The sequence below is a fragment of the Triticum dicoccoides genome, chromosome 3A (genome assembly GCF_002162155.2).
Source record: "Triticum dicoccoides isolate Atlit2015 ecotype Zavitan chromosome 3A, WEW_v2.0, whole genome shotgun sequence".
Classification (NCBI taxonomy): Eukaryota; Viridiplantae; Streptophyta; class Magnoliopsida; order Poales; family Poaceae; genus Triticum; species Triticum dicoccoides.
Genome location: NC_041384.1, coordinates 572225482 through 572234700, shown reverse-complemented (window position 1 = coordinate 572234700; position 9219 = coordinate 572225482). Strand labels below are relative to the sequence as shown.

The window sequence follows — 9219 nt, the reverse complement described above, 5'->3', positions numbered from 1 at the left end:
TTTTCCTATGAAATGTGGAGGATAGAAAAAATTCCTCCATCTCTACTCCTAATGTCTCAGTTGGTAGGTCGCGTTTCGGGTTTTATTTTCGTCCTACCTCACCCGGTCTTTTTTGGTACTTTTTTTGCTACTTCCTCTCACCTCCCACGTAGTTCCCTCCACGCCAAAAAAATCGAACCAACCAATGTTACGAGGGAGAGATGCCTCTAGGTACTCCCCTCCACGCCAAAAAAACGGACGAAAATAAACCGTTGAAAGAAAACCAGCGAAAAAAAATCCGTCTTGGACTGGCAACGTGCGAACTAGCGAGCGAGCGAGCGAAGCCTCCAGGTGCCCTCGAGCGACGCCACACCAGATCCCCTCGCCGTTGCCCTCGCCCTCGCAGCCGCCGCCGATCCCCTCTCCCATCTTCCTCCCTCAAACGCTAACCCGTCTCGCGGTGCGCCACCGCCCGCCGCGGCCGCCCCCGCCACCTCCCGCCGCGGCCGCCGCCCCAGCTCCAGCCGTGGCCGTCGCGCCCAGATCCAGCCGCGGCCGCTGCCCTGCGTGCCAACGACCCCTTCCCCCGCCGCCGCGCCACAGGTCCACTTCGCCTGCGCACCAGAGAGGACCCCGCCGCCATGCCTCCGTCTCCCCCTACTCCTCTTTTCCGCTACCTATCTCTCTCCTCTGAGCTGCGCGTCGTTCCTCTCTGCAGGTGCCGCCATGGCCGCGTCATGGAGCTCGCCGCCATGGGCTGCGTGCCCCTCCGATGATGGCCTGCCTCGCCCACGTCCAGGTCCTCTCAATCCTAATTTGGGTGTCCATTTATTTTGCGCTTGATCCTGGTTTTAGTGGGGTTTTCGTCCTCGTCGCGTGTTTCATGGTGGCCGCTAGGGTGCCACTGCCGGCCATCTGCCATCTGCTCCAGGGGCCCCCTCCAGGAACACACAGCGACTGCTAAGCCATCGTCCTGTTTTGCTTCTCCCTACACATCCTTACTAAGAGAAAGGGGCCTGCCCAGCTAGCAGCAGCTTCCTAGCTGGAAGATGCATAGCCATAACGCACGCATGGATTAGGAGCAGTTTATCACGCAGCTTGTACGCATGCCGCCGCCGCCTTTTCACCTCGTGCCTATATCGTGGCGGGTGAACAAGGGAATCTCGCTGGAGACCCTTTTGGAAGGGATCTCGGTGGCGCACTGCCGTTGCGTGTCGTTCGTCGGTATAAGCATTGCCGGACGGTCGATGTCCGCTGTACGTTTCATTAGCTATATGTTTCTGCAGTTTGATATAATGTTTTTGTGGCGTAGATCTACAAGAGATCAAGAAGGGTGATGTTCTGGATGCTGATCTCGACTAATAGTTGCCGGATGAACTATGCAATGACAACATGAATGAGGTAATTAATATCTTGATTTACTCATTTGTACAGCTAGATAAGAGTAACTTTGCAATATCGTAGTGCCCGTTGAATTGTTTTTTTAAGATAGAAAATTTTCATATCATCCATGCAGATTTGCTCGTCTATCTTAATTTCTATAATACTACTACTATTTAAAATAACAATCTTACTATTAGTCAATTCAAGGACTACTTTGCCATTTGGATGCTCTTGGGTGCAAATGTCTTATTGGACTATTAGTGGAGTCACTTGTCGATAGACTGTTTGGTACCTAATGTACTTCCATAGTTTACAACCTCTCATTAACTGTGACTGTACATTTCCAAGAATATTTTGTAATAGACACACGCCCAAAGTTTTAATAACGCACTAAGGCTCTTAGCGGCGGACATCTTCTAAATGCTATAGCAAGCTATTTAAAATAAAATGTTTAAATCTGGCCGGTCTTACTCCTGCAATACTCCTGGAATAGTACATGAGATTTAGCCACTGGACTCTCACTGAAGTGTGATTCATGCAGCTTTGTGTGCAGTTCACATTTACCTGGTGGACCATCACCAACCGGATGGAGGTGAAGCAAGTGGGCAAGTCAGGGAAATGCTCGGAAGGCTATCGAGAAGATCAACGATCTTAACCCCACGATCCTAATTTCAGTTTGTACCTCGTTGTTGGGCTGTCAGAAAAGTTTGGAGCAGGAGCAATGATATGACAATTGTGGCTAACTTTCTTGTCATTAGTCATATATGTGCTAATGGACCTTCCGGGTTCTCCATTATGTTTACCGGCCGGTTTCTCATCTGAAAAATACCCCATAGCATAGTGGACAATGCTTTTTTTGGTCAGAAGTAGTATTTCTACATGAAACTAAGTTATATATGCGTATGAGAAATGTGGCTTATCTTTTGATAATGCTTTTTTTGTTAGAAGTTGTTTTTCTACATGAAATTAAGGTATATATGCGTATGAGAAATTATATCTTTGCTTAACTCAAAAAATTGTATTTGCTCCTTTTAGCGGGAGCCTGGAGGTGATACGGTTTGTACATCATGGTTTGAATAAGATATTGTTTGTATACTGTTGAGTGAAGTATTGTATAACTACTGTAAAGTGGGTGTAGGTTTTTATTGTGCATTTTTCACAGAGGTTTGGGCGTTTGGACACAACCATATGTACAAGTTGAAGCCTTCATTTGGTATTGACTTCTTATCTTGACTCAAATTTTGAAAATTCTCTATAATACTTCCATCTGGAAGCACAAAATCTGATAGAGTTGATTCGTGTGGGAAAAATACATGAAACTTTGAAGTTTTCTCAAGAAGAACTAGCACCAAGAGCCGAGTAAACTGTAATTTTTTTGTTAAAACATCTCACTTACCTTAGTTAAAAACCAGGGTTCGAAACTATATTAGTCAGAATACAGTTCTTGTTGTCAGCTAGATTTCATTTTCTGGTAATATCATTTGTCGTTAAGAACATGCTCTTATGTTATATTTTATTTGTAAACTTTTGGCAATTTTTTCAGCAAGCATTTCTTTAGGAAACAGAGAAAATCACAGCAACTATTTGATGTTTCTCGACGCTTGAAGACAACAAGTGAAGTTGTTGCTACCATCTTACAAGCCAAAGTCATGAGAAAGGTATGCACTATGTGGCAGAGGCATGCATATGATGTGATGCCCGTTTTATTTTCATATATATCTTACGATTTAATTTCACTGCAGTTTACCTAAATCCATGTGGTAATGTCATTGGCGTACATAATATTTTATGCATACAAACATTGTTCTCTCACAACAAATGATTAGTTTCTAAATTCTAATCTTTTGGTTCTGGTTAAAGAATTACATGATGGAGGATGGAGTTGTCCTTCGAAGAATTGTTTAAAGAACTAAAAAGTAGTAACACCATGTCTTTCAAGTGCATACATAAACCTATGATAATTAGGAGATGTTTGGTAGTACAATATTTGTCCATGTGTTGTAGTAAATTTGTACAATGCAAGTCACCATAAGTCAATGTGTTTAGAATAATAAAATAGAAGAAGTTCAACTAAGGAGTTGATAGCAAGGATCATATGTGATGTTTTGTTTTAATTTGATACAAAAAATTATCTCTACAATTTGTTGATATTGAGTAATAACTGAAAACTTCTAGAGGTTTACATCTGTGAAGGTGTCTAGAAAATGGACTGTAAAATGTTTTTTATGTGGAGGCATAAAGATTAATGAGCTACTTTGTTTTTGTAAAACGGTTGTTTACTCGCCAATTTGTATAGTTAAATCCATCTATTAAGGATATATTATTGACAAGTATTATTTTTTACTTCATTCAATTTTTTAGCCGGGTGTTAAAATGTTGGGAGATTACAAAGTTCATGCTCTATTCACACATGGTGGAGGCAACCCAACAAGTTGTTGTGGGAGCCAGCAGAGAAAGGAGTCGAGGAACCCGCATCATGGGAGAGTCATCGAGGGGCATCCGGATAAAGTGAGACACTGCATTGTATATATATGGTCAGAATATATAACCATATTCTACATACAATGCACGCTGAGTATTCTTTGTTGCACATTCTTAAATATTTCACGTGAAATCTTCATGCTAACTATATACATTGCTTGTGCTGGTTGGTTATGAGCTGAAAATGAAAATTTTATTGTACTTGTTGAAGTAGCGTGCGAACGAAGCTAAAGACAACATTCCCGGTGTTGTACGGGAATATCTCAAGCGTAGCAAGTAGAATTTAGTTTGTAACAGATAATTATTTGGATCATTGCCCGTTTTGTATGTACATCGTCAAATTACATTGCAAGTGAAGCGGATTTCAATTATTTTCCAATTGTTGCGGGTTATCTTTTCTATACATGTAAGTTTCACATGCAGTATATATTATTTTGACGGGGAACTACAGACTTACTACCGGCTGAACTATATGCATTATATTTATATATGTGTAATCAGAAAACAAAGGCCCGTGGACACCGAAGAACCAGCAGTAACCAGCAGTGGAATTATATAAAATTTCTTGCGAGAGCTACACCATTCTTTTTAGTACTGACTAATTCTCATGAGTACCAATGGTGAAATTTTCAGGCCTATATACTGGATGAGATTCTCATTGCCGGCATTTTTCATGAACCTATCAAGGAGAACATTTCAATACTAATTGCAGCACATGTTTTCTCACCACCGGCTAGCAAGAAGAGAGTATGATTTTCTAATGCTCAGTGTTGTAAGCTTGATTCACGAGGAGCTTCTCAATGTTGTACATGTTGTTTGTGAGTAACAGAAATAAATCATTTCCTGGAATCAGACGCTATATTTTCTGTGGGAATTAAACCATTTCCTGGAATCAGACGCTATATTTTCTGTGGGAATTCGTTGACACAGTTCCTTACAACACTGAGAATCTTTGAAGTGGGCAAACCGCTCTATGTAATTCTATCACCCATTCTGATTTTGAGACAAGTATATCAGTTATCTTTTTCCTTCTAGCAAGGTACCATATACATGTTTTCAAATTCTCCTTTGCCTTCCAGATCAACCAAATAGGCATCTTTTTGACAAATGGAGGGAATTCATTTGTCAATATAAATAGATTTCTTCAGTATAAGCAAATGAACAGTGCGATGAAGTTAACAGCTCTCTATCCTTATTCCTCTTATTCATTGTGTATTTCCCCGTTTTATACATGTAACAATGATGAATGATGATGAACTTAGACTTGGTGTAAGGAGAGTCATTCTGTTTCCTTGAACAAAACAGCCCTCTATCCTTATTTATCCAAAAAGCTTTCAGACGGTACTCACACCATATGATTCCTTGAAGTATAGAAGTATTTTTTTCACATCTGTTACAATCCAATATTTGTTAGTTAATCATATTATTTATATTCGCAAGTAGTATAAAATTGCCTCAAAATTGGTAATATGATTTCGGATTATACATTATATGCCGACAAGGAGGTTAATGGTGCTCAATAAACTAGCAGTATGAAATAACCCTGCATATATTTGTTGATTTTTATTTTGAGCCTTTCAATTCAACTAAAAAAATTTATTTGTACAATATTTACTGACTTTTACCTCTTGTTTTGCAGGCTATCTGGAATGATTGCATGTATTAATGAAGTAGTCCACGTTAGGTGGATTGGCTCAAAATGGAGAAGCATGATTGTATTAAGCATTTAAGCTCTAAGCAATTTAGAATGTCAATGTCTTGGGGCTCCCTTGCAATATTTCAGAGAACTATATTTTTCCAGACATTTTATATTGCCTCATGATATTTGGGGGATCTGATTAGGTATTGTTTCTCTATATATCTATCTATCTCTCTATTTTAGTTGCTAATAGAATAATGAACAATTGATAGGACTAATCTTATAGACTTGTGTTCTCCTCAATCCGACTGTGTATTTTCCAAGTTTTGTGCTAAAACGGGAAAAAACATATGTTTTAAACTTGCGACAACATATTCTCTGTGCAAATTTTAGCCTTGTTGTTCACAATTGATGCTGCCTGTGATTCACACTTATATTTGAGCTTAAAGTCTGAGTGTATACTGAATTAGGCTTTCCTTTCGGTCGGTTTATGTCAGAGTTCACACTACAACACACATTTCCTTTTGAGTCTTATGTGAGTTACTTTTGAACCGACACACCAAATCAGGCGTTACACCGCTCAAACAAACTAGAAGAAAGTCATCAATGGATTTATCACAATATTATAAAAATCAGAACAAATGTATACACAATTTTTTAACAATAAATGTTATCAAAGATTGATGTATTTACCTCTTCCAAGATAGGTAACATGTTCTAGAAGATGTGTTTTGTTGCAGTAGTACGTAAATGGTGAATTGCATGTTCTAGAATATAGGCTTTTGCATATTGCAATCAAGTTCTTTTTTTATGGAATTGAGTTTCTGGTTGTAACTTGTTCGAACATTTGTTTAAAGGGAACAAAATACTCCATGTGTTTGTCTTCAATTAATGGATAATAACAATACACTTGCTTTTGTGAGATGGTATCTTAAGCATAAATAATAAAGGCATTCAAGTGTTATTATCATTTGTAATGCAGAGCACAATAAAGAGTTCAATGTTTTTGTAGCCCCTTCTTTATTTTGTGAATCAGATATGATAGGTCTTTCTATTATACGGTCGATTTTTTATCGAAATACATTGTAAGTGAAGGGGATTTTAAATCATTTTTTTGTGTTATTGGCTATCTTTTCTGTCCATATTAAATTCGATATGAAACGAGTACAAATTGTACAAAGCCCGTGGCAACGCATGGGCAGCCTACTAGTAGAAATAGGATTTCATTCCTACAAACCAGAGAGCTCTAAAGAAATTTTTTCTATAGAAATCCTATCCTATGAAATTTCTACAAGATTCCTCTAAACCAAAAAAGGCCCAAACGTGTTTTTCTGTTTTTCGAGGACCGCCAAATGTGTTGACCGCTCCACCAGGAGCCCACGGCCGATTGGTCCGGTGCTTGTTATCCTGGTGTAGAGTTGACATTATCATTTTTCTAGTCTTGTTTAGACGAGGAATCTCTTATCTTGCTTCACTTAAATAGAGGAAACTGATTTGAAATGCCTTCATATAACATTTGCGCGTGATGAGTGGAGGACGGCGCGGCCGTTCAGAGGTTTGATCATTGCGCCTGTCTCTTCCAGGTTGGCAACTGGTCTTTCTAGGAGGTTTTCTCTTTTTTTTTTCTCTGACATAACTTTCGATCTGTTCATCATACCATGGCAGTATAAAGAACATAGAAATAATAAAATTTACATCCAGCCATCCATGTTCGTTCACAATTTAACAACGACTACAAACAATGTAGCAAGTCAAAGATGCACCGCCGTCATCACCCCTTCTTTATCGGAGCCGGACAAAATTTATTGTGATAGACAGTCGGCAAGTCGTCATGTTAAGACCACGCGGGACAAACGCATCAAAATAGCAACCGTCGCCGATGAAGAGAAGTATAGATTGAAAAGATCCAATAGGTAGACACACGAACGAAGAAGAACAAGGGCCACGGTCCCTCCCGCCGGACACAAAAAATCTAAACAAACACTAAACAACTAGAAACGGAGCAAGATCCATCCCGCCGGCAAGGGCCATGGTCCACCGCGCCTGCATGGCCCTTAGGCCACCGGAGATGAGGCAGACCGGCGGCGGTACCAACGGAAGTTTCAGGCTAACAATGAGGCTTTGGGGTTTGTCTCGGAAACTTTGGGTATAAATGTAGATGCATTTTTGTAATTTGTATATGCAATTGATTCCCACCGTAACTTAAACGTGCACCACTTTTATTAGTGTGTTTTGTTATGTTATGATCCAAATTCATGTATAAAGATAAAGACTAACTTCTGACGAGCGGTCGGAGCGAGGCCCGTTGTCGGTAGGCTGGGCCGAAGCGGACGCACGGGATAAGTTGAACAATTGTAAATCCCCAGAATTGGTAACCTCCCCCATAGTGAAGATTTGTTGGTTTCCCCTTCGTGTTGGAGGGTTTTCCACGTTAATTTTTTGTTTCCATGTGTTTGATTTCGTTCTTCATCGTGTTTGATTGTGTGTCGTATCTCTATCACGTTTGCCCTAATGACTCAAGTATTGTACTCTTGAATGTCTTGTAGGACGTCAAAATATGAAAATCATCATCTAGATTTTTTAAGTGCAATATGTCCAGGTCCAGACAACCAATTCAACACTTGAATGGTCTGATGAATGCATATACTCCCTCTGTCTCGGTTTATAGAGCGTGTGCGTAGTTTTAGGTCATCAATTTGACTAACTAAATATGAGTTATATGTCACCAAAAGTATATCATTAGATTCTTAAATGGATATAGTTTCTAAACATATATTTTTCATCCAATATGATACATATTTAGCTAGTTAAATTGTCAATCTAGAACGATGCGCTTATAAACCGAGACGGAGGAAGTATTGTGCCTCGCATGACCTTTGCACTTCGGAACTCGGACGACGATTTTAAGAATTCAATAACCTACAGACTACAGTGAACTACAGTACACTTTGGTCTGAATCTTTTGCTACAGATCACTCCGCAATCGGCGCCGCATCATGTGGAATTGTTTGTGAAGTTGGGAGTTCCACCCCGATAAAAGAAGGGACTGTCTATCCTACATCCGGATGAAATCTAATTCGTTTTCAGCCATATTTTTCAGCCAACTAAAGGATGACAAGTGTCATATGTCTTGTGTCCCTGTTCCTTTGTTCTTTCTACCCCGCAAATTGCCTCTGCCCCGCAAATCACTTCTAAACAGGTCCATACACTAAACTATAAACGGTACACGCTCTGAGCAATTCAAACCCGTACAGAAAGCAGCTAAAAGGGTTAAAATCTAACAAAAGGTGGACTAAGCTAACTACAGGAGGATGAAAAGGACCAAAACTGATGGCATCTAACCACAAGCCGAATTACAGAAAAATTACAGTTGCTGCTGCTGTGAATCAACTATACAAAGGCCCAAAATTACACTAATAATTACAGTGTAAAAACCATGGAAATACACAGTAATTCCACTAAAAATGCCACTTGCAAATACAGAGCAAAAATTCACTAGAAGTACACTGTAAACCCACTAACATTTACAGTGTAAATTCCACTAACAATTACAGTGTAAATTTCATTGAAAATGCACAGTAATTACACTAAAAGTACACTGTAAATACCACTTAAAACACACAAAAGAATTACACTGCAATTCCACTGAGAAAGTGCTAAATTTACCCCAGAGAAGCGGCACCAGATAGGGCGATTCCTCCATGATCTAGAGTTCTAGACACAAACATGGCTGGAGA

At 39.7% G+C, this 9219-nt stretch overlaps 1 long non-coding RNA gene across 5 annotated transcripts; it reads left to right on the top strand.

Moving 5' to 3' along the window:
• Window positions 1-342: 342 nt before the first annotated feature.
• LOC119269266 lies at window positions 343-5701 on the top strand. 5 transcript variants are annotated; one of them, XR_005133512.1, is made up of 8 exons: window positions 343-582; window positions 698-778; window positions 1292-1380; window positions 1904-2575; window positions 2906-3020; window positions 3724-3870; window positions 4477-4882; window positions 5483-5701. It is a non-coding gene; the product is annotated as an uncharacterized LOC119269266 (long non-coding RNA). The 5 variants fall into 5 exon arrangements; XR_005133513.1 differs by having other exon boundaries at window positions 344-582; window positions 4477-4818; XR_005133516.1 differs by having other exon boundaries at window positions 346-582; window positions 4477-4590.
• Window positions 5702-9219: the final 3518 nt, after the last annotated feature.